This window comes from Galeopterus variegatus, unplaced genomic scaffold (genome assembly GCF_000696425.1).
Source record: "Galeopterus variegatus unplaced genomic scaffold, G_variegatus-3.0.2 Scaffold1847, whole genome shotgun sequence".
NCBI classification, from domain to species: domain Eukaryota; kingdom Metazoa; phylum Chordata; class Mammalia; order Dermoptera; family Cynocephalidae; genus Galeopterus; species Galeopterus variegatus.
The window spans coordinates 111,217-137,703 of record NW_007727958.1 but is presented as its reverse complement, the minus strand read 5'-3'; the positions used below and the strand labels follow the sequence as shown (position 1 = coordinate 137,703).

At 34.3% G+C, this 26,487-nt stretch overlaps 1 long non-coding RNA gene and 1 pseudogene across 1 annotated transcript in view; both read left to right on the top strand.

Annotated features, from left to right (window-relative positions):
• Positions 1-6,813, top strand: part of LOC103595790 — a 35,591-nt gene extending 28,778 nt beyond the window's left edge. The window contains exon 3 of the long non-coding RNA XR_550982.1: positions 6,554-6,813. This is a non-coding gene — a long non-coding RNA (uncharacterized LOC103595790). The remainder of the gene's footprint in view (positions 1-6,553) is intronic.
• A 5,634-nt stretch (positions 6,814-12,447) lies between these two features.
• Positions 12,448-12,925, top strand: LOC103595791 (annotated as a pseudogene).
• Positions 12,926-26,487: the final 13,562 nt, after the last annotated feature.

Below are 26,487 nucleotides of genomic sequence, written 5' to 3'. Positions count from 1 at the left end.
TTTAAAATTAAAACTGAATTTGTTGGTATCTTTTGCTTAAAAATGCTCATCTTCTACTGAATAATGCTTGGCACATGAAGGTGCTCGATAAATATTTTTAAAATTAATTATAAGTGCAAATATGCCTATTAATTATAACTCTCAGGCATGCTTCTTATTTGAACTTAATGAAAATTATGGTTTTTATTTTATTTTTCTATTTTATGGATTAGCCACGGTCAGAAGATATGGCCACTGATGCCATTTTTGGTGATTGTGTGAAGCAAATCTGTGATTTGATCTCTATTGCTAGTATTCTATATTCTGTGTGTCTAGTATACAAACAATATCTGACTTTTAAAAAAATATGAAAGGCAATTTGTTGCATATCAAATGTTTTTATGTTTTTTTATAATGCCTCTTAGTCATGTGACTTTTGAATGTAGACCTGAGCAATAAAAGAGTGAAAGTGCCTGCATATTAAATGAAATATTTAGAGGAGTATTCTTAAACTATGTTCACTCAAACTGAAGGCAAGAATTTTCTAGGCAGCATAAGAGATTATGCTAAAATGTGTTGCCTCTGGGTGTATATGAGTGGGTATATATTTACATTAGTGATGTGTATGTTTTACAATAAATGGAAAAATAAATAATACTTCTGTGACTGAGTGGGAACTTCAGTGTCCCAAGTTGTGTATGTATTAGATGAGAGAACGTTTTTAATATTTACAGTCAATGTTATGGTTATCTGCATTAAGAAAGTTCTACTGAATAGAAGAAACATGCTTACAACAAGCCCAGAATTGAGAGAGGAAATGAGGATTGAGGATGAACAGGGATCTAAGTAAGGACAGCCATGAGCTAAACAGAAGTGTGAATATGTTTTTATTACTCACTGGACAAGAAAATTACAGAATCACAATGAAGAAAATCACAAATGAAGAAAATCCCCAGATTCTGACATGTGTGGTTTCAGTTTAAAAGATGCTGCTAAACAGAGGCAGTGAAACAAGATCAGATATTTCCAAATGATGCTTACATCTGGAAGAAGGGGTAGATATGTCAAGCTTTTTTCTAATCTGCTACTAAATCGATCTGATCTCACCATCAATAAATATTTGTTATTAATCTAGCATTTGTGTGTGTACAATGCTATTTTAAATAACAAGAAAACAGAATCATTAGCATAGTTTCTTAAGTTATATAGTCGTATTACAAAGCCAGGAAACACCTATTGAAAGGCAATAAGATCTGGTAACATCTGCTATTTTCCAAATATGTAACTAACAATAAGTGCAATATTCAGCTATCATATAGAAGGAAATATGGTAAGTGTTAAAACCAAATACCCCGGGAGCATAAAGATGGAGAGATTAAAATTGGGGGGAAGAAGAAGTAAGATTTTAATAGGCTAAGATTTCATATAGAGGAAACAATATAGCAAAGGCACTAATGTTAGAAAGATGGAGCAAGATGATGGAGTTGCCCTCACTGAGCATACCACACTATTTATAGTGATACAAACATCCAAAAAAGTAGGTTGACTATAGTAATGAATTTCGGATGTTGGATTCAGGGGTATTAATTGTATTAAATAAACCTGTAAAACTATTAAAAATCTTTGAACACTCAAACCTTTGAGTAACACAATGAGATATTGGGTTGAGGAAGGAAACTGATGGAAGGCATTGAAAAGAATAGAGTGAAGACATGGAGACAAGTTGGAAAGTTATTACTATAATGGGATGGTAGGTATTAAGATTCTGAACTAGGAGAACAGAATGAATGGAAAGCAAGAGATAGGTGAAGTTGCAGAGATTGAAATAAAAATACTGTGCAGTCAAATAGATGTTAAAACATCTAAAATAAGTAAAGATATTAGTAATTAGTATTTGTTACAGTTTTTATACCTATATTAATAAGTAATATTGTCTGAAATTTTCTTTCTTTTACTGTCATTGTCTGGTAAGGGTATCAGGGTAATGTCACCCTAATAAACTGAGTTGAAATTTCTTCCTGCCTTATCTGTTTTATCGAAGAGTTTGTGGAGAATTGCTATTATTTCTTCCTTGACTATTTGGTAGAATTCACTAGTGAGGCAATGAATTCAATTCTTTGATAGGTATAGAGCTATTTAGGTTATCTATTTCCTCTTCAGTAAGCTTTGAGGGTTTTTGTTTTTCAAGGATTTTATCTATTTCATCAAAGTCATCAAAATTATTGGCAATAGTTGTTATAATATACTCTTCATATTCCTTTAATATCTATGGTATTTGTGGTGATATCCTTTCTTTCATTTCTGACATTGGTAATTTGTGTCTTCTATTTTTTTCTTGACCAGTCTGGCAAGGGATTTATTAATTTTATTGCTCATATCAAAGAGTCAGCTTTCAGTTTCATTGGTTTTCCTCTGTTGGTTTTTGTTTTCTATTTCACTGGTTCTCGCTCTTTATTATTTCCTTTCTTCTGCTTGCTTTGAATTTAAGTTATAACTTTTGGGGGGGGTATATATTCTTAAGATAGACACTTATAACATTAATTTGAGACCTTTCTTTTTAAAAGAAAATGCTTTTAAAAGCATTTGATGCTTTAATTTCCCTTTAACCACTCCTTTAGCTGCATCCTGCAAATTTTTGATATGTGTTTTTTAAAGTTTGTAATTTCAAAATATTTTATATTCCTATTTAATCATCCTGAAAATCATTTGGCACTGGTAGGGAAGATATGATTACAACATGGAGAATGAAGATTCAGACAAATTGAATACTCAGATCTGGGTTTAGAAACCAGACAATCTGCTTATAAATATCTAGCGCTTCACACTATACCCTGTGACTTCTCATGATACTTTCCAAGTTTTCAGTGGAGAGCACTTGAAGAAAGTTGGTGACATCAACTGAAGTTTTGAATACAGGAAGAGAAACAGAATATTTTTGGGGGAAGGGGGGCATTTGTTGTTTTATACTGTGGTAACTTGGAGCTACTGATTTGAGAACCAAGGCATGCCTGGCTGAAGGATTCATTCCTTGAAACATCCTGAAATCCTCCCTTAGAGACTATTTCATCTAGAAGAAAGGCACTAGCCATTTTCTACCGCTCAACTACTACTACTTGAATTGGTCTAAATATTGTTTCATTTACTACATCCCACCTACACCTTTCCAAAACTCAGAATGAATAGGAGGAGGATCCTGGAGATGACACAGTGGTTCTCAGAGATATAAAATCTATCGTTAAATCCTAGAAGAAATTGGTGGAAATTCAGAAAAACTCTGGTAACTATGTATTCTGATTAATTATATATTATGCAAAGACATTTGCCTTATTTTGGAGTGTCAGAGTATCAATCACTGGTATAAAAAGATGTTCTTAAATGAAGAGAGGACTAGGTAAAACCTATAGAAATTGTGAAATGTATGGGAAATATATATGTATCATCCTCCCCACCAAATTTATATCTGAACAGGTTATTCAAAATCACTGTTGGAAAATATGCTTGGACAAAAAAATTTGCTTCTCATCTAAACTGACACACTTGAAATGTGGTTAGATATTGTCTTGTTTAAGAATGATAAAAATAAAGTCAAACCTAAGTATGTGAAATAACGATACAAAACAATGGAAAGTAAACAGCATCTGTATAACCTAGCAGAAAAGTTTGTTTCTGAAAACAATTTGCTACAGGAACCAGAAGGAAATATTAGAAAACAATTAGGATTCACAAATGTATGCAAGAAAGCATCGAATTTTATAAAACGGAAGGAGAAAGCTATGTTGAAAGAAAATGTTCAGATTAAATAGTAAGAGAATGACTTAAAACAAGAAATAATTATAAGAAATTAAAAATTATGGTAAAAGAAAGAAAATCCATAGACACTCCAAAAAGCCTAATGATTATGTACAGGATGAACTTGAGAAGATCAACCAGAAACAACAACAAAAAAGAATAAAACAGTAGAAGACATATTATTTTTAGTCTCTGACATTTCAGTTAAGCATAAAAGTACATATGGAGAAATTTGAGAATCAAATAAGCTCCATGGATCTTTTCCTTAGAAATATGTCCACAGGCTTATACACTCAGAACTCACATCACTTTCAATAGGTTCAAAGACCTAAATAGCATTCATGTATCCCATCTTAAGGTGAGGAATTCCCAATATGCAGTGAGTCTGAATAATCTAGTTAAGCATTTCCAAAACCAATATCCCATGGAAAAGATTTTTTAGCCTCTGAGTAGCCATGACCAAAGTATACCCATTCAAATAAGTTTGATAAATGATAGGATAAGTAATATTAAGCAGATTCCATTCCTTCATTACTTCTCAGAGCTTCTTACATTCAATGTATCAATATGTAGCTATTTTAAAATATGCTTACTTTCTGCCAGGTACTATTCTAAGTGCTTAACATACATACATTTTACAATCATCCTAACAATCCTATGAGGTAGATACTATTATTTTCCCTATTTTACTGACATGGAAACTGAGGAAAAGTAAGATTAAATAACTTGCCCAAATTCACAAAGCCTGTAAATGGAGGAGCTAGGATTTGACAATGTGGTGCAGACTCTTTGTTATTAACCACTACAATAAAAACAGGAAGCAGAGCATATATGAACTATTAAACTTTTTATTATGAGGTGAACCTATTAATATTCAATAGCATCAGTGTTTTATAGAGCACAATATGGAAAGTAATCTGATTGGATGGATTGAATAATGTATAAATACATACAAAACTTATACACACACAGTTATATAACTTTAAAAACTAACAAACAATATAAGAACAAAACTGTATCATCCATTAGGCAACTAAAAATATCCTAACATATTTCTGGGCAGAAATTATACATTCTGTATTTTCTGATAATAATGCAATGAAACTAAAAATTATTAACTTGGTTATTTATGATATCATTACTTCTGCTGATGCAGGGCCTCAAAATAAAGTTCTTAAACATGATAGATGTTTGTTTCTCTCTTACAAACAATTCTTTCATAAACCATCGGGGTAGATAGGGCAGCTCCTTGGTGTCGGGGACCCAGGCTGCTTCTATTTGCTTATTCCACACAACTCAACCTGCCATTCCCACCTTGGAGTTCAAGGTAGCTTTCCAGCTCCTCTCTCCTTCATGTCTGCATTTCAGGCATTAAGAAGAGGAAGACACACATTTTTCCTTTCAGAGTAAGAGTTTGCATTACTCATTTCATCACTTTCACTTACATCTCCTCCTGGAACCTAGTTACACAGCAACACCGAGCTACAAGAGAGGCTGGGCAACAGTACCCTGTAGGTTGGTGGTCATGTGCTCAGCTAAAAATATATTACTGTATAAGAAGGGGATAATAGTTATTGAGGTCCTGGGGCAACCAGTAGTTTTGGCTACTCTAAAAGGAAAAATTCTCTACACTTAGATAAACATATGAAATCAAAATTATAATTACAGAGGGCTTAAAACTAGTGGGATGCTGCCAAATGTATATTCAGAAGAAAATTTAATGCTTAAATTATTTTAAACAAGAAAGATTGAAAATAAATGAATTAATCATGCAAGTCAAGAGGCTAGAAATAATTCTCTTAAATGAATATAAGAAAAGCAGGGGAGAATTAATAAAGATAAAATTGTAGATTAATAATTTATAAATGAGAAAAAAACCCAGTTGAATGATAAGTAAATTTGAATGCTGGCTCTTCAAAAGACCATTAAAAGAGATAAACTGCTGAAAACACAAGTCAATAAAAAAAGATGCAAGTCCTTCACGTTATGTATGAAAGAATATAACTACAAATAATAATCATAATTTTATACTAGCATGTAGTACAGCTCCTGGCAGAGCACCTGACACAAATACTAGGACCCTAATCATTAATTAATTATTTAATAGACCCTGATCTACAAAAGGCTCTTATCTATAAATTAATATATAAACATATTATAATAACAAAATCAACTTAAGAAGATGTTGGAAATACAAATCACCAAAAGCTGAGAAGGAGGGAAATCAATATTTTTTTAGCATATTCAATGTACCAGGTGCTTACATACTTTTTCTCATTTATTTAAGCTTCATAACCTTATAAAGAAGGAATAAGCTGTGGAAACTGAGATTTGAATAGGTTAGTAATTTGCTTAGTCTCATGCAGTAAATAATTGAATTTGTGTCTGTACTCATCTGCCTAACCTGAAAGTTGATGGTCTTTCCACTACTTTGCACTTTTGCATTCTTTTTAAGACCTCTCTTTGCCAAGAAAATCATACCAAGTTCCCTATATCTGAGCAAGTCCATTTTATCTATTTTACTGACTTAAATAGTATTTAAATATATTTAAATCGTGTATATCTTACATATTTAGATAGAAGGGATTTGTGTAAGACTTCTTTTGAAAAAGGATTTTGTTCAAAATTTTTTTTCTGAAAATTATTTCATCTAGTTGGGAAGGAACTTACCTATGGCAGAAAATTAATCTCAAGTCTCAGATTGATCCTAATCAATTGGTTTGTTTTACCTTTCAGAAACTTGTGGGTATTATAATTGATTGTGCTTCTCTTTTCTTTTGGCCAGCAAGAAGATTGAGAAGCAGAGGCCAGTGTATCTCCAAAACCCTGTAACTGAATATCCCATGCATGGTTTTTGTACTAACCTTACCTCTGATTTTATTTTCCCTACACCTTTTTTCTTTTTGATTTTTATGTCTTTATTTTACCCATGATTTTCTAAATATTTTTGTATGTCACTTAAAATAGTATGTGTAATAGATGTTGTGTTTATTAAAATATATGAAGTAATAAATAATTTCCCTAACTATTCTCTTATTTTTGAAAGTATAGTTATTTTCATTATATTATTCTGCTTTCCTAATGTAGTTCACTAGTTTGCTCTGGCACTAACAGTCTTGAAATTGCCGATTTTACCACTACCATATATACAGTAAATATTATAGTAACCCATATATGCTTCAATATTAGTAATGATAGGATTTTGGTATGTAGAGAGAAGAAAGTCAGGAATGGGGAGGGAAAGCATAAGGAATTCATTTGATTAGACTGAACACCAAGGAGGGTGGTGAGCAAACCAAATCATGTTTGAAGAGGATATAGCAAGCTCAGACATGATTTGTTCTGACAATGATGTCAAAGTATAAGCTGGTAGACTGGAGTGGAGCAGCAGCAATTTCAAGATGGTGGTAATTTTTGTGGTAAAACAGATAGTAGCACCAGGATTTGAAGACATTGTTTTCCAATTTAAAGCAATATCCAGCTAACAGCTAGCATTAAGAATCAGGGTCCAGGGGCCGGCCCGGTGGCGCACTGGATAGTGCGCCGCTTGGGAAGTGCGGCGGCGCTCCCGCCGAGGGTTCAGATCCCACATACAGACCGGTTCCCGCTCACTGGCTGGGCGAGGTGCGGGCGCAACACCGAGGGTCGCGATCCCGTTGCCGGTCCCGGCCCGGTACGGGTGCGACACTGAGGGTTGCGATCCGTTGCCAGACATGAAAAAAGACAAAAAGGAAAAAAATAAAAATAAAAAAAATAAAAGAATCAGGGTCCAATACCAAGGAAGTCATATCTAGCAGCTATCAGAGCTGATTTAATATGCAAAAAAATGCTTACTTTTATTTTCATTTTTATAAATTAATCATTTTACCAAATTCTTGAGTATTTATTAAATTTACTTCATTAACACTTTTTATCAACTACTTACATAGCTATTGAGGTATTAATATTTTAATTATTAACTTCTATGAGCTCTTTGTATAATATAGATATTCACCCTTTTTATGTTTGCTGAAAATATTTTCCCAGTATTTTATTTAAGTATATGAGTATATTATTACAACTTGGAGAACTTCTATATAGCTTTTAAATGTTTCCTTTTTAATATATTTATCACTTCAAGAAGTATTGCTTCAGATGTAATTCCAATGACTGGTATGATGAAATACCTTGCAATAGACAAAACATTCCTGTTGAGAACAATAAAAAGAGATTTTTTTAAAAATGTATATAAACTCTCTGCACTTTCTAATCAATTCTTCTGTAAACCTAAAATTACTCTAAAAAGTGAAGTTTATTAATTAAAAAAAAACACATGTGTGCTATTGCCTGAATGTTTGTTATTCCCCCACCTCAAACTTACGTTTAAATATTAACCACCCAGGGGATGATATTAGAAGATGATGCCTTTGGGAGGGGATTATATCATGAGGACAGAGCCCTTATGAATGGAATTAGTGCCCTTAGAGAATAAACCCAAGGGAGCTCATTTGCCCCTTCCACCATGTGAGGACACAGTAAAAAGACACCATCTATAAGCCAGAAACCTTTTGTCTTGATCTTGGACTTACCAATTTCCAAAACTGTGAGAAATAAATTTCTGTGGTTTATAAGCTACAGAGTCTATATTATTTTGTTACAGCAGCCCGAACAGACTAAAACAACTTGTTTAAGTGCATTAGGGGAACTGCGGAAGGAAGAGGACTAAGGACATTGAAGATTTTGGATGAACAAAACTTAAGAGCAGTAAGCTCGTAGACTGATGTAGTTTTTTGTTTGTTTGTTTTCTGAGGATATCTGCCAATTCTGGCCTCAGGATAAGAATCCAGGCTTTCCTCATGTAGCAGAATGAACTTGGGGACAGAAAAAAAAAAAGAAAGAAAAGAAAAGCAGAGGTTTTGAGTTCTATGGGGCTAAAATCCTAATGAGAAGAAAGAGGGAGAACGGCCCTGAAAAGTTTCCTCAAAGGATATTTGCCAATTTCCAAGTTTGCACAGGTGAGAGCTAAGAAACTCAACAGCTTTGAAAAATGGGATAGTTTGGCACTCCTGTCAAATTGAGTAGACAAAAATATAATTTCATGGCCTACCATAAAGAACAACCCAAGTGAATAAACTAAGCTCTAGTATGGAAGTAGTACATGGATACACCAAACAGAAGCAAACCAGAAATAGAAGAAAAAAAAATTAACCCAAAGCAGCAGCAGTCTTGACTTAGCTCAGTCCCAGGGTAAATAAAGCCCTCAGTCTATCTACCTCACAGGGGAAAAAAAAAAAAGATGAACCCTCTCTGCAGGAAGATTATATCACATGGAGACGCTACAGTAGCAAAAAATTTATGAATGACAAACATTTAATTATAAATTACTAGATAAACCAAAAGACAAGACTACGTGAATTTGAAACACAGGATTAAAAAATGAAGGAAAAAAAGAAAAAGAATAACACATGATAAATGCATTGGAAACTAACAGGCAAGAACTTTTAAGTAAAAAAGAAAGGAAAAAATAGAGAAAATAGATAAAAATTGAGAATTTTCACCAGCAAATTGGAAGGTGTAAAGATAAATTTTGGACTGAAAAATAAAATAATTTCAATTAAGAACTCCAAGATGGGTATAAGAGGAGACTAGACATGGCAGAAAAGAAGATAATGAACTGCAAAATGAATTAATGAAATCATGCAAACTGAAGAACAGAAAAAAATGAAAATACCAAAAAAAAAAAAAAAAGGAAACAGAAGCCATAGTGAAAAGATAAAATGTGCATATAACTGGGTTTCATAAGAAGAGCAGAGAAAGAATGGACTGGCAGTGTTATTTGAATACATAATGGCCACAAAGTTTCAAAAAATGATGGAAAACATCAACCATAGAGTTCAGAAGTTTTGCAAACCAAAAGAGAAGGTTATCTGCAACCAAAACTATACCTAGGCACACCAGAGTAAAGCTGCTTAAATCCCAGAACAGAAATAAAACTATAATAGCCATCAAAATAACAGAAACATTGTCTTAAGAGAGAGACCACAGTTTGACAGTACCATAAAGATAATAGAAACATTGCCATAAAAGAGGAGCAGCATTGACAGTAACTTCTTAAAAGAAACAATAAAACCAGAAGACAATGAAATGATACTGCAAATGCTACAAGGAGATCCTATTCCCAGAGAAACATCCTTTAAAAATATAGTAACACAAACATTGAGAAAAACTGTTGCTAGTAGAGTTAAACTAAAAAAAAAAAAAAAAAAAAAAAATTAGAGAGTTCTTCAGACAGAAGGAAAATGACCTCAGAGGAAAAAAAAAAATTAAAAAAGGAATGAATAGGGAAAGGGTAAGTATATGACTAAATGTAAATGAATATTGATGTTAAGTAACAATAATACTAATGGCTTGGGGGCTTTACAATATATATAGAATTAAAATGTATTTTAGTAGTAACACAAAAAGGGGGAGTGGGACAAGTTCAGTCAAATCATTACAAGATCTTTGCATTTTCTTGCCAGTGAAGAAATAGTTTATAGTCAAGGAGGCATGTTTTAATAACTATGGTAACCACAAAAGATGAAGAAAAAAATGTATAACAAAATAATAGAGTCGAACTAGATTAGTAAAAAATAATTTATTGATTCTAAAGAAGGTAAGAAAGGACATACAAATATAAAACAGGTGGGTTATATAGAAAACAAATAGTATGATAATACCTATCAACACCAATCACTACTATATTAAATATAAAAGGATTAAATATTCTGACTAAAATATTAAAAAATAAAACCTAACTGTGCTGGGGCCGGCCCGGTGGCGCACTGGATGGTGCGCCGCTTGGGAAGCGCGGCAGCGCTCCCGTCTGAGGGTTCGGATCCCACATACCGACCGGCTCCCGCTCACTGGCTGAGCGAGGCGCGGGAGCAACACCGAGGCTTGCGATCCCATTGCCGGTCCCCGGTCCGGTACGGGGGCAACACTGAGGGTTGCGATCCGCTGCCAGACACGGAAAAAGGAAAAAAAAAAAAAAAAAAAAAAAAAAAAAAAAAAAACCTAACTGTGCTACTTACTAGAGATACACCTTAAATAAAAGGACACAGAAAGAGTGACTGTAAAAAGGTGTGAGAAGATATACCATAAAAACACTATTCAAAAGGATGCTGAGTACTACATTAATGTAAGGCAAACTATATTTCAAGACTAGAAGAATTTCTAGAGAAAAAGATATTTTGTACTGATAAAAAGTTACACCAGCACCAACATATATAATTATAAATTTCCAGTGACATAACATATGTAGTTTATTGTAGATAGAAACAAAAGTTGGCAAAAGTAAAAAGTGAAATAAACAATTCCAAAAGCATGTGAGAGAGTTTAATGCACCATTATTCATAGGTGATAAACAAACAACAAATGGTGAGAATATAGAAAATCTTAACAACATGACAAATGACTTATTGGCATAAATCAAACAGTGTATACAATTATGATAAAATATACATTATCTTTAAATGCATACTGAATATGTACCAAAAGCCAATCTTAATTTCAAATAATTGAATAATCCAGAGAATAGGCCTCGCCACTACCAAATTAAACTATGAAATAATAGCATGGATAACTATACAATTTCCAACTTTTGGAAATTAAGCAATATACTGTTCAATAATGCATGAGTTAAAGAAGAAATCCATATGTGCTAAATACAGCATGACACAGCATATCAAAACTTTTGGAATGCCATGAAAGTAATGTTCCTTTGAGACATGTTTATAGTCTTAAATTCTTATTTTAGAAGAGAAAAAAGGCTGATAATCAACATGTATGTTTCCATCTCAAGAAGCTGGAAAAAGGAACAGTACATTAAATACAAAAAATGTAAATAATAAAAATAAAAGCAGAAATCAGTTTAACAAATAGAAAGCAAACATACTAAAGAGAAATTTAACAAAGTGAAAACTTGTTTTTCATTTTCGAAGAATAAAATTGCTAACTACCCACAGGGCTTATCAAGTAAATAAGAGAGAAACCCGACTTAATTGATACCAGTAACAGCAATGACAAAAGGACATCACTACAGGTCCTCCTGATATTCAAAAGATAATAAAATATTTTGAATAACTTTACAAAAATACGTTTGACAATTTAGGTGAAATTTACAAATTCCTTGAAAAAGACACTTGCCAAAGTTGTCAGAATAACTAGTAAATTAATTAATTCTATATTTATTTTAAAAATTGATTCAAAATTTTGCACAAAGAAACATCCTCTCATGTTGACTTCAACAGTGAATGCTTCCAAATATTTAGGAAGAAATAATGCCAACCTAACACAAATGCTTCCAGTTGATTTAAAAACAGAGGAAACGCTTCCCATTTTTTTTCCCCCTGAGGCTAACGAAAACTTGATACTAAAATCTGGGAATAATATTAAAATTAATTAAAATCACACATGAACTCTTTCATCAGCACAGATGAAAAAAAGCCCAGCTTGGGCCGACCCCGTGGCTCACTCAGGAGAGTGCGGCGCTGGGAGCGCAGCGGTGCTATCTCCGTGGGTTCGGATCCTATATAGGGACAGCCGGTGCGCTCACTGGCTGAGCATGGTGCGGATGACACCAAGCCAAGGGTTGCGATCCCCTTACCAATCACACAAAAAAAAAAAAAAGCCCAGCTTTTTTTTGTCTGGGCCGCTGCCATGACATCCAGACTGAGGGAGACCTGGAAACTTCAGGGCCACGTGAGCCACAGCCGCCACTGTAGTATCTGCAAGCACCAGACACATGCCAGAGGCTGGGGTAATGCTGGTGGCATGCATCCCCCTCAGGATCAACTTAGACAAATATCACGCGGTTCCTTTGGGAAAGTTAATATGAGGCATTACCGCTTAAATGGAACCAGAGCTTCTGCCCAACTGTCAACCTTGACAAATTGTGGACCATGGTCAGTGAACAGACACAGGTAAATGCTGCCAAAAACAAGACTGGAATGGCTCTGATCATTGATGTGACATGATCAGGCTACTACAAAGTTCTGGGAAGGGTAGGCTCCCAAAGCAGCCTGTCATCGTGAAGGCCAAATGCTTCAGCAGAAAAGCTGAGAAGATTAAGGGGGGTGGGGGGTTGGGGGTAGCACTGTTTCCTGGTGGCTTGAGGCCATGGAGCGAAGTTCATTAAATGCTAACAAATGCCTTCCTCTTGTAGTCTGAGTGTAGGTCCTTTGGTGGTATCTCTACACCCCTCCCTGTACATTGGGAACTTACCCTAACAGGTTCTAGGAGTTAAGAATATGAAGGCATGGGTTCCTGCTGACTCCTCTCGAAAAGTGAATGGTAGAGATAGTATTTCCATTTGTAAAGTGAAAATGATACCTGTTGATGATTGAAATAGCTGTTGAAAAGCCTATTTGCACTCTGAATTTTACAGTGAATAGGAGAATGTACCCCTAATAGGGCTCAAAAGGGAAGATTCCGTTTTGGTGGGGCCTGGATTTTGAAGGGTATCTTTCTAAAGAGGATAGGGTGATATGAATAAGCCAGTTCTTTAGGACTTAATTCCTGAGCCTAAGTTTTTCCACCTGGCTCCTTCATCTTGGATCAAATTGTTCTAGTTACAACCAGAATATAATGAATCGAAATCTTGAGAATTCTGAGATTAAAATGTCAGGGATTCATATGTCTCTGTGCATAGGAGTCTTAATGTTCAAAGAACATTAAGAATAATCATGAGATTTAATTTTACATTTATTCTGAAATGTATCTTGCAGAGAAAATTGGGAAAGGTTGAAGGCCAGACACTGGAATCAAGTTTTCTAGGGTTTGTATCTCTTGCTACTGCAATATCTTGATGATGACAAATGCTTGTTTGCAAATAGAATCCTCACAGACCTCAGGGTAATTTATATTTGGCTATAATTCTTCCTGAGATTTTGAACTTTTTTGACCCAAAATAAAATTTATAGTCTAGAACCCTGAAAAAAAAGAAAAAATTCCTGAACAAAATATCAGCAAACCAGATAGAGCAATGTGTTAAAATAAGTTGTCAGTTTTATTCCATGAATTGTAATGGTGCTTTAGCAATCAAAAATAAATCAATATAATTGACAATAACAGAAAAAGGGAGAAAACACATAAAATCATATCAATACGTTCAAATGAGTTAAATACCATTCGGTAAAAACAACAACAAAAAGAAAACCTTTTAGTAAGGTAGAAGCTTCTGTTCCTAGATAGGAACTTCAGATTAAGTATCTACAAACATTATCATTAATGGTGAATTATTGAAAACTTTTCTCAGAAATTGGGAATGGAACAACAGTGTCTGGGGGTCCCAGCTAGTGCAAAAAGGCATGAAAAAAGAAATGAAAGGTATAAGGTTATCACAGGAAAAAAACTTGTCATTATTTATAAAATACATGATTACATAAATAGCAAATCCAGAAGAATATCTAGACAAATTATTAAAACTCATAAGTGAATTTATCAAGGTGAATAAATACAAGGTCAGTATACCAAAATCAATTATACAAGTATATCTATATGCTAGCAAAAGAAAATATAATATAAAAAATTAAAAGATAACTTTTACAATAGCATAAAATTTAATCTACCTAGAAATACAACTAATGAAATATGTGCAAACCCTGTATCTTGAAAACTACAAAATTTTGTTGACAGAAATTATTTAAAACCTAAAATAAAAGGATGTAACATGTCATGAATAGTAAGAAATAGCAATGTATAATATAGCCATTCTCCACAAAATAATTATAAATTCACTGCATTCCCAATCAAAATACCAGATGAAAACTGATCAGCTTATTCTAAAAGTTGTAGAGAAATGCAAAGGTCCAAGAATAGCCAAGGCAGTCTTATAGAAGAATGAAGCAGAAGGACTTTCATTACTAGGTATTATCTTTTATTGTCAAGCTGCAGTAATTACAAGTATAGTATTGGCAAAATGATAGACACATAGACCAAAGAAACAGCTGAGAATCCCAAAGAGACCCACACTCACATGGCGTATGAAAAAGATGATTCTGCAGGGGAATAAATGTTACTAGTTCCATTGAATATCTATATAGAAAATGTAATTTTGACAACTACCTTATGCCATACAGAAAAATAAATTTCAGAAGAATTGTAGATCAAAATTTTAAAATTAAGACAATAAATATTAAGAAGAAAATATAATGGATGTTTTGTTGCTGGAAGAAGCAAAGATTTGTTAATCAGGTCACAGACAGCACTAATTTTACATAAAGGAAAAAATGCTAAATAGAATAATATTAGAGTTAAGTTTGTAAGTTTTGCTACAGTAGAATTAAGGATGCCCAATGACCTAAAATACCATAAATACAATCAAAATAAAGACACAGTTGTTAAACTATATATATATAAAACAAAATACTTTTATCTAGACAAAAAACTTTTATCTAGACTGTATTAAGAACATCTTTAAACAAATATGAAAAAAACCATATAGTCCAGTAGAAAAATTGGCAAAGGACTTCAATATACAATTCACAAAAAAGGATATCCAAATGGCCAATGGATATAAGAGGTGCTCAATTTTACTGATCATCAAGTTAATACATGTTAAAACAAGATTGAGATAACTACTAACCCACCAGAATGGATTAAATGAAAAATACAGATAATTCCAGTGGTGGTGAGGATGCGGTGCAATTGAAACCTCGTGTAGTGCTGGTGAGAATATGGCCCGGTACAAGTACTTTTGACAGTGATTGGACAGCATCTACTAAGGCTGCATTATGCATTACCAGTAATTCTACTCCTCCATATCCCAACAGAAATGTGTACAATTATTCACACACACACAAAAAGTTCTAATTATCAAAGCAACACTATTTATTTTAGCCAAAAGCTGGAAACAACTCAAATATTCATTAACAGTACAATGGGTAAATCAATTGTGGTATATTCACATAAGTTAATACTACAAAGTGATGAAAACAACCTTTTGCTAATGAATAATACCCAAAGACATTATGTTCAAAAAAGAAACCAGACAAAATAATAAATACTGCATGACAATATTATATAAAATTAAAAAAGAGGCAAAACTTATTTATGATTTTTGAAGTTGGGATAGTACCCTTGGGGATATTAATTCCTTGGAGAGGACTTGAAGAGTACTTCTGGGGTGCTGGTAATATTTTAGTTCTTGGTCTGGGAGCTGGGTACACAAACATGTTTACTTCGTAAAAATTCATTGAAAGGGATACTATGACTTTGTGCTTTTGTGTGTTATATACTTGTACATCAATCAAAAGATTATGTAAAAATTGCAAAAAAAAAAAAAAAATCCTAGAAAGTTATCCCACCAAAGACTTGGTAACATATTATATTACATAAACTTAAAATAATTTAAATCTCCAATTCTTACAGAATTTTCTACATGTTCATGTGAATTTAAATTGGTGTTATATAATTGCTAAGTAGCTATCATAATAGCACTTGTGTGTTGTTTGAACATGCACTTTAACATATTTTAATCATTTTTCATAGAAGGATTTTTCTATTATATTCCATAGTTGCATATTTCCAGTTTTATTCAGTATCTTGTTTGATTACTGGTTGATTTTAAAATAGACTTAAAAATCTGTCAGGGTATTCTTCCATTACTTTTCATCATTAGATTCATTTTTTTTCCATGTGTTTATTTTTTCACATGAATTTTATCCATATTATTTAAATGTTCTTTATCCTCAGTTATTTTAAGTAAAGAAAATGATAAATCATCAAAACTTTTATGCAGGATTTGACCCAATCATATAGGTATCATAGAAAGAAAACACTGATATGAATGGACTGGATTACATAAGGAAACAAACTGTTATTTTCAGGATAAGATGTGACTAGGACATGAGATAAGCACAGCAGTGGCAGGAATAAAGCAGTAAAAGACTTGAGAAATGTTCATCAAGTATAAATGGTGATGAACTAACTAAAGGTGAGGAGCGTGAAAGAGGAAGTAGTCAAGAAATAATTCTACATTGAAATATTCAGTAGATGATGATATTTAAAGCTCTAGATTTTAAATGGAAGAGGAGGAAGAGGTTTGGTCTTTAAGATAATGACTGTCACTCTGTAGAGTTTACCTTGAAATTGCTGTAAGATGCCCAAATGGAAATACGACCTAGAATTCAGAAGAGAATACAGAAGGATACAGATAAAGGTTTGAGAGTCATCAGCATGTATGGATAAAAAAAACACTGGAATTACGTTTTTTGCAGTAAGAGGAGAAAAAAAGAATAAAATTCTAAAAATAAAATTGAATTTAAGAGCTGTTTCGTGATGAACCCGTAGGACTAAGGTCAATTCCCCCGAGTGCTAACTGCTCTCAAAGCCACTCCAGCTAGGCCCCAGGTTCTTGTCTGTTGCCTTGGTCCCAGTTTCAGCATCTCAACCCTCAGGTGGATGTGTTTGAAGTAGAACTGTGAGAAACTCCATTTATCTAATTGGCATCTTGCTGCATGATGTACCACCCATAAGCAGAATAAATTTTAGAAATTATACAACGAATCCATTCTAGCAGCATTTAGGAGAAGTTACAAAATATATTTTCATTCTAAAAGTATTCGTGAAGGGATAAATGTTAAAAAGATCAATTCCATAATAAGTGGAAAATGTTTGACATCTGGTTAGTGGGAGTGAAGGATGAAAATAAGAAAAAAAAACTGGAGATGGTATAATTTCTGAATCCTTACAAGTTTTAAATATTCTAAACCTAGCATGATGCCATACTCTCTTCTCTCTGAATCTCTCCCTCTCTTTCTCTCTCTGCACTTTTCATTCCTTAAATTCTTTAATTATAGCCCTAGACCAGCTGCAGCAATGAGGACTCTTAACTATGATTTGCTAACACTCTCTCTCGTTTTTTAGTTTGCTACAACTGGCTACCTCCTAAAAAAGATTGCACTTGCACCTCAGCTCTCAGAGAAAAGGTGAGAGAATGTGTCTCGTACGCACTACCTGAGTTCTGCTTGAAACCACCTACATCTACGGACCTCAACCACTTCCCTCTTTGGTGATGATGTGAAGAGAGAGAGGCCCTAGCAGAGACTTACAGCTTTCCCAGCTGTGAAGCTGTGGATACTGGCACTGGTAATGCCACCTCTATCACTACAAATTTAGGAGCCTCCACACACTGCACTTACTGACATAAAGACACTGTACCTGCCCTTTGGCTGAACTGAACATGTGGAGGCTTTGGCTTTCCCAGCATATACCTGGAGGGGCCAGCTAATACAACTCAGAAACACGTAGAGTTAATGCTGCATGGACAGACTATAACCGATAAAAGATAGGAAACAGAAGGAGCCAGAGATAAATTGTTTTCCTTTCCTTCCCCTTAATGGACTATTCCAAGTTGCAGTAGTTTCATTCAGCCTCACTGGAGACTTCCTGCAACAATTAACAACCAATTGTGATGCAAAGCTGTGAAAAGTTCTGCCTCTTCCTTCATGTGTGCTTCTCTGGGATTGTTCCCCCAAGGAAGCTGTAGCCCAAAAACTTTTGCCTCAAGATCTGTTTTCTAGGGTGGCTTATGCAAGGCATGGGCCATGTATCAGCAAAAAAAGGTATATTTGGATTTGCTATTCTAAATGGCTACAACTAAACCTAAGAACATGGAAAAGTTGGAGGAAGTATGGAAACATACATAGCACACAAATACTAATGTTTAAAAATGCTGTTGTAGATCTATTAAATACAAATAAAATAGACTTTAATGAATAAAAAAAACATAAGTAATGAGGTGAATAAATGCATCATTTTAAAAAGGTTAATTAATCATAAATATTTAATAATTCTTAACTTGCGTGTGGCTAATAAAATATCTTCAAAATATATAAAGCAAGAATGACTGAAACAATGACAAAGTGACAAATCCTCAATCATAGTGAGAGACTTCCATTCACCTCTTTCAAATGTTGCTGCATTGAACAGAAAGAAATGGAACAATATAGATCATTTGAACACATAATTAACATATTTCCAATAGTAATTTTAAAAACCTTAGAAAGAACCAAAACATCCTCTGACAGATAAATAATTGGGAAAAAAGTTGTTCTCCATGGAATATTATGCAGCCATGAACATGAACAAATTACAGCTATCTTCAACAACATGATAAATCTAAGAAACATATCCTTGAGTGAGAAAAGCATGTTTGAGACCACGTTGACTATGATAACTATATTATGAATCTCAAAATCTAGAGCTAGGTACATTTATGATAGAAACTATTTTTAAAACAAAGGAATAATAAACCCAACATCCAGTATATTGGTTACTTTTTGGGGTTGTTAGGGAATGGGATTTGGAGGAAAGCATAGTCATAGCCTCCATGATACTGATAATATTCTACTTCCTGAGCTGGTTGGAGGGTTCTTGCCTGTTTTATTGTCATGCTTCATTACTTTTATGTAAGTTGCACACATTATTTTTATGGATTAAATATTATATAGTAAAATAACAGGTAAAGTTTAAAAATTAGTTTTAAAGAACATATCTTGTAAGTAGTGCAAAGTATACCATTAGTTACTTATAAAATAATTTGGAAAAAATTAGCTTTAACAATTTTATTACCAAGTTTTATTTACTACAGATCTTAAATTTGTTCTAGAGATCATATTCTTTATTATTCTGAGTCTCCTAGATTCTAGGTTAAGAAAGTAGTAATTTTTAAATGATAATCTTTGATTTAGCTCAATAGTCTGCTTTCTGATTTTGCTTGACTATTTTTTCAATATAGAAGGGCTGCATAGGGGCTGGCCGGTTGGCTCAGTTGGTTAGAGTGTAATGTTATAACGAATAGTGGTGCTGATTGCACAACAATATGAATTTCTTAATGCCACTAAATTGCACACTTACAATGCTTACAAAGATAAATTTTACATTACGTTTATTTTGTCATAATAATAATTTTTTAAAAGGTTAGAGAATTTGAAACATTATTAGTCGTTTGGGATCTTAGGTTCACTTCAGGAACATGGTGAAATCCAACTGGAAAGGGAATGGAGAAGCAAAAAAAAAAAAAAAAAAGGGCTGTACAATAATATCTAGGGAAATTTGGCATGTTTTATCTGATTTTGTTCAGTACCGTAACAATGATTTTGAAACTACCAGTAAAAATGTGGTAAAAACTTCTGTGTAGTGGAATGCCAGCGTACTGGATGTCATTTAAATATTCTTCTTTGAATTACCATATGCCATATATATGTGTGTATATATGTGTAAATACATATGTATATATAGTGCTATATATGCCCACTCCCACACGTGCAAACCATTAGTATAGTTAGAGCACAGAGCTATAAGTGATAAGCTTAGAGAACATGAAGATGAAGTGCTCTTCTGTTCATTTCAATGCTACATGCAGCCAAAGGTCCATATATAGCCTGTATCTCAAACCTACACAATGTATTAAGAGATAAAGTAATGATTACTAGATGGTTCCAAACAGACTTAATTTATTCACTGATCAGCTGTGGGACTTTGGCAGATTCACTTACTATCTCCCTGCCACATTTTCTGCATTTAAAAAACAAAGATAATATGACTCACCAATTTAGAGGTTTGTAGTAAAGATTAAATAAATTTATACGTGTAAAATTCATAGCACAATATCCTTTTCATTCATTGTAAGCTGTTGTCATTATTGTAATATGGTTGGGGTAGTGCAGATGTCTGTGACCAATTTCTAACTTAAAAAAAGCAGCATTGGTGTGTTATTTTACTCTTATCTAAGACTTTGGACTAGGCAGGCTCTGCAAGAAGATAGTGTTTATATTTATGGAAACTGGAAATAAAAGAATGATGAATGATGACTTTACCAGTTTCAGTTACAACAAACAAAAGACCCAAGTAAAAGTAACAAACAATAAGGAAAATTTATTGTTACATGTTAAAAATTCTTTTATAGAGGTGGCATGGTATGAGATTGGTTAATTCGGAAGCTCATGAATTTCACCAAAAACTCGGGTTTTCTTCAGTCTTTCTTTTCTGCTATCCTCAGTGTGTCTGTTACCCTCCCCAGCCTTGGAAGATAGCTACAGCATTTTAAGGTGGCGTCACACATATTTCAAAGGTTGGATGAAAAGGCCTTTCTTCTTTTTGTCTGAAGAGTATGGAAAAAATCTTCGTAGAAGATGTTGTCCCATGTCTCAGTAACCACTGTAGCATCACATGTCCATTTGCAGAAGAAGTAGGGGTGGAAATGCTATTAGGGCAGATAACTGACAGTCTCTACCACGTTGAGGGTGGAAAGGAGGTGTTGGAAGCAGCATTGAAAAGATCAATCAACCAAAAAAATTTACTGTACAGCATCTAGTACAGCAAACCATTCTATGAATATTAGGGGAAAATTACAAAAAATCAAGATGGCAATATATAGTTAAAAAGAAAAATAAATAACATTTTTTTTAAAAAAAGCAAAAACACTTCTGGTGACACAGAATTAAGTAAAATTTTAAAATGTACAGAATTATAAAACAGTACTATCACATTATTTATGTCATTATTCTATGCACATATCCCCTTATCTTTAATTGCATTTCCCTCAAGGGAGATAGCACTCATTTTATTTTCACTATTAGCATACCACATGGCTTGGAGAAGTCTTTTTTTCCGGTTGTTACCTGGACACTAACATTTTAAAAATAAACAGAGGAACCCTAGGAAAGTGAAATTATCTACATTACACAATTTGCAATTCAAGAGGAAAATTATAATGATAAACTAAGCACTTAGCATGCATATATAATATTGTACTTAGATTCTTAGGCCTACTGACAAATGATAAGCATAAAAACACTTATGCAAACAAAGAGGTAAATCACACTTTAGTTCAAAGCCATCGCAGAAGCTATAAAATTTCTTCATGTGGATTTTTGAATTTGAAAATATTGATGATTTATATGCACCGTGTATTGAATCAAAATGGTCATCAAGAGAGTGACCAGTAAATATTTAATGGACTTGTGAACAGTGAGCCTATTATTTTTAACTTGTTTCCATTATAGGTAAAAGGAATATTGAAGAAAAAAAAAAACCTCACAGTGGTGTTTTCTGCTGAAGACACCATATTTTTAAGGCTCTGAACTCATAAAATTTTTAAAGCTAATAGCAACCTTATAAATTATTTCATCCTGCCTCCTAATTTTACTAATGAGATCCAGGTAGAGAGAGGTTGAATGACTTTTCCCAGTTCATTCAGCTGGCTAGCTGCTGCCTAGGACTGGTTCTCCCTGCCTTTGGAGTCTGCATTTGGATCTTTTTCCCAAGATCTTTCCATTTTCTCCTCTGATGTATTACTGTTCTTGATTTTTTTCCCTTTTAGCTGTTAAAATACAAAGAACTTCCCAATCCGAATTTTAAAGCAGGTAAATAACATATCTTACTTAAATTTTAAACAGCTTTTTTCAGAAACATAATCATAGAGAAGTGGATTATGTTTTAAGTCAGTTACACTTTTATTTGCACAAGTGTAGGCTCTAATACCTAGGAAGATTATTTCCCTGATAGATGGGAAATCTAAACACCAGCTTTGTTCCTCACAAGCCCCCCATCCTTACTGTTATCTAAAAGAATATTTAATACATAGCAGAATAACCACAGTAATTATATTACAGAACAGAAAATCAAAGTGGTTCAAAGTCCCTTCCCCAAAGCTGTGTATAGTCCTTGCAGGGAGATTGGTCTGAATAAGGGCTTTTATTTCCAACCCTTGGCCCTGCACTGAAATCTACCACTTTTCCTCTCCTTCCTTCAACTAAAGTGCCCTCAAGGGGACATGGCCCAATATTATCTTCTGAATACACCTCTGGATCTATATCACTTAAGTCATTATCTACTTGATACAAGCACATCCTTTAGGCAGTTTCCACTTGGTCTCATTACTGTTCATGTCCATTTCCTATGTTGGTAAAATCAGCCAGCTATTTTCCATTCAGAGTTTCATTCCTTCAACAAATATTTGTTAAGCACCTGGTGTATTCCTGGCATCTTAATAAGCTCTGGGGATACTGTGATGAGCCAGAAAGACACAATTTCTTTCCTTACAGAGCCTTTAGTCCAGTGGGGAAGACAGGCAATTAGATAACTAAACTCAACGTGCTACTTGCTCTGATCCAGAAATTATGGAGTAGGATGAGAGTGCATAAGAAGAACATCTAACTTCCAAACGAAGTTAGTTTAAAACTGGACACCGAAGGCTGAATAGGAAGTTCACAGGCAAAACAGGCCAATTTTATTTTTATATCTGAGTTGGGGAATTCTTCCTTATTTTTCAACAAAATCTTTCTTAGAATATTTTAAAATCTAGAAGCTTCTCATTTGTAAACTTTCAGTTTTGCCCCAGTATTTATTTGCCAGATCTAGATTTCTGCATTTCCTAGAACTGAGTTTTAACATATGAATTTAATTTCTGCTGTGGCTGTGGTTCCTCAAGGAAAAGTCACTCTCTTAGAATCACTTAGGGTAGTATTTAACTATGAGATTATAGAGACCCACCCTAGTTTTACTGAAACATAATCTTTGGGGGCATGGGGAGAATACTTAAATTAGCATGCTTAACAAGTTTCCCTCATAAACAATAAAGTTTGAGACTTACTGACTGACATTACTGAGTGTATATATTCAGATGTAGCTTCAATCCTCTTCCTCAATATTCTCTTAATTGCCTCAAAATGGAGTATATGTGTCTTTTCGAGGGAAAACTATCCCTAGCTGTGCAAATGCCAAAAATTCACCTTGATTATTTTCCCATTACATTACCTAAGGCACTATGTTGGTATATAAGCGTTTCTTGGGACACAAATGACACATGCCTAGGGCAATCGCCCGTTATTGCAGCCCTCTTACTTGGGAGAAGTAGGAATTAGAAAGGTCAGTGTTCAAAATTCCTGCTTCACCCATCTGGAGTTGTATATTTTTATCTAGGGAAAGAAAATCAGTTACCATAATTAGCCTCTGGCCAAGTCAGAAAATTGGGGCAGAGTTTATCAAAGTACCCTAGTGTTTTTGACCCAAGATCCAATGTTTTACCAACTAAATCATTTTGGTGCCAAAGCATATTGAGTAAAATTATTGCATTAGTTTGGATAAGACTGGCCTGCTGTAAAAGTGATACCCAGTGAAACTCAGTGGCTTAAGAAAGATTCAAGTTGTCAGCCGTCCAAGATGAGTGTTCCAAGTTGGGAGGAGTCTCTGCTCCACATGATTTTTAAGTGACCTCCTTTCTCTAGGACATACTGTTTTCCTGGATGGTAAATCAGGTTGCTAACTGCTCCAGTTAGTGGGAAGAGGAAGAAGAGTATGGAGAAAGGCCAAGAAATGCAAGCATAACTTCCATTCATATTCTAGAAGTAAAAGCCTCGTCTTGCGGTCACATAACTGACACTGGGGCTCAGAAGTGTAATCCCTGACTGGATGGCTACAAGCCTAGCTCCAATTGTATTCCTATGGAAAAAGGGAAGAATAGATATTGGTGTAGTTAGCTGTCTCTGTAACTGTGCTTTAGAAATGTAAACTGAATAGTAACACTTTTGCCATTGAAGAGATTATTGGCCCTGAAAAAATCCATGTATTTTTTTATGAGCATAAAAATTTACTACTTTAATAAGAAATAAAGCATAGTCCTTGTTGGAAAATAAGTCTATGTCATTTATCTATTGCTGCTTAATAAATCACCCCAAATCTTAGTGGCTTAAAACAAGGATCAGCAAACTCTATCATAAAGATGAAGATGGTAAATATTTTAGGCTTTGGAGGCTGTATGGTTTCTTTTGCAACTGTTCAGCTCTGCCACTGCAGTGTGACAGCAGCCATAGACAATACATAAACAAAAGAGTGCAGCTGCATTCCAATAAAACTTTATTTTCAAAAACGTGGTTGTCTGGATTTGGTCTGTGGCTATAGATTGCTGACCCCTGGTTTAAAACAATTCTTTTTGGGCCGGCCTGGTGGCGCACTGCTACAGTGCGCTGCTTGGGAGCACGGTGGCGCTCCCGCCGAGGGTTCGGATCCCACATACAGACCGGTTCCCGCTCACTGGCTGAGAGAGGTGTGGGCGCAGCACCAAGGGTTGCGATCCCGTTGCCGGTCCCGGTCCGGTACGGGCGCGACACTGAGGGTTGCGATCCGTTGCCGGACACGAAAAAAGACAAAAAGGAAAAAAAATAAAAAAATAAAACAATTCTTTTATTTTTGCTCATGAATCTATGAGTGATAAATTGGTTCTCCAGTTAGAAGACAGGTTACCTAAAGCTGAGTGGTCTACAATGGCTTGCTCACAAGAGGTGTGGGCGCAGCACCGAGGGTTGCGATCCCGTTGCCGGTCCCGGTCCGGTACGGGCGCGACACTGAGGGTTGCGATCCGTTGCCGGACACGAAAAAAGACAAAAAGGAAAAAAAATAAAAAAATAAAACAATTCTTTTATTTTTGCTCATGAATCTATGAGTGATAAATTGGTTCTCCAGTTAGAAGACAGGTTACCTAAAGCTGAGTGGTCTACAATGGCTTGCTCACATGTCTGGTGTTTGGTCCAGGGGGTCTCAGCTGGTAAGGCTCATCCCACCTGGTGTGGTCTCTCCTTCTCGCAGCAGCTAACACAACCTTCTCTACATAGTGGTCTCAGGGCAGCAAAGACAGTTAAGCCCTAATGTGCACATGCTTGTCAAACCTCTGTTTTCCTCAGGTTTGCTAATGTCACAATGACCAAAGCAAATCACTTGGCAAAGCCCAAATTGAAGTGGGAGAGAAATAAACTTTAGCTTTTGATGCAGGGAACAGCAAAGTCATATTGCAAAAGTATGTGCAAACAGGGATAGAAGAAACTATTTCAGTTATCTTTATGAATAATCTAACATAAAGTCTTTGAAGTAATAATAGATTTACAATTCAATTCAACTTCAATAATTTCTTTTCCTACTACAAAATTACTTAAATGGATTTTTAAATATTTTAACAACACAATGATTGTCACTTTGTAAACTATAGCAGAAAATATGTGTGTAAGTTATTTAAAAATATTATAAAGAATTATATTCCATGGCCAGAAATGAAACAAGGATCTAAGAATAAATAATCCATATTAAAGAGTACCTAGATGAGAGAGTTTTCAGCTAGGCAACTAAGCAGGGTTATCTACAGACCGTTTAATCTTTGCTTAAATTCCTTATTTCCTGCAGTGCCTACCTTTAAAGTTTCAAGTTATACATACTGCCTGTCATCATGATAGACATAGTGGCCTCTGGCTCAGAATTTTCTATTAAATCTTTCTGAACAGTGGGGTGTACAGCCAGCATCAGTCCTCATATTAACTTATCAAAAAGTTTTGAAGAACTGAAGCCATGGATTTAATCTAATTTGGGGAAGTGGATTAAAATCCCAAGAGGTGCCCTTGAGCTTCTATATATATGATTCACTGTAGGAAAGAGTTTTTTAAAACTAATCATACAGGAGAAATTTACTATACACCTATTAGTAATTGTTTATCTTCTTACAAAAATCTAATAATATTTAAGAGAATTCACTTCATCTGTAAAGTCAGTAAAATAATTTTTACAAATCCTCCTCTCCTGGAATTTTTATGAACTAATTGAAATGCTTTCCAGTGTGTTAGAAATGAAAAATTGTCCAATGTTCTGTATTACAGGCCAAATTAAATTATTAGAGTGCTACCATTACTTATGTTTATTGTGTGCCATGAA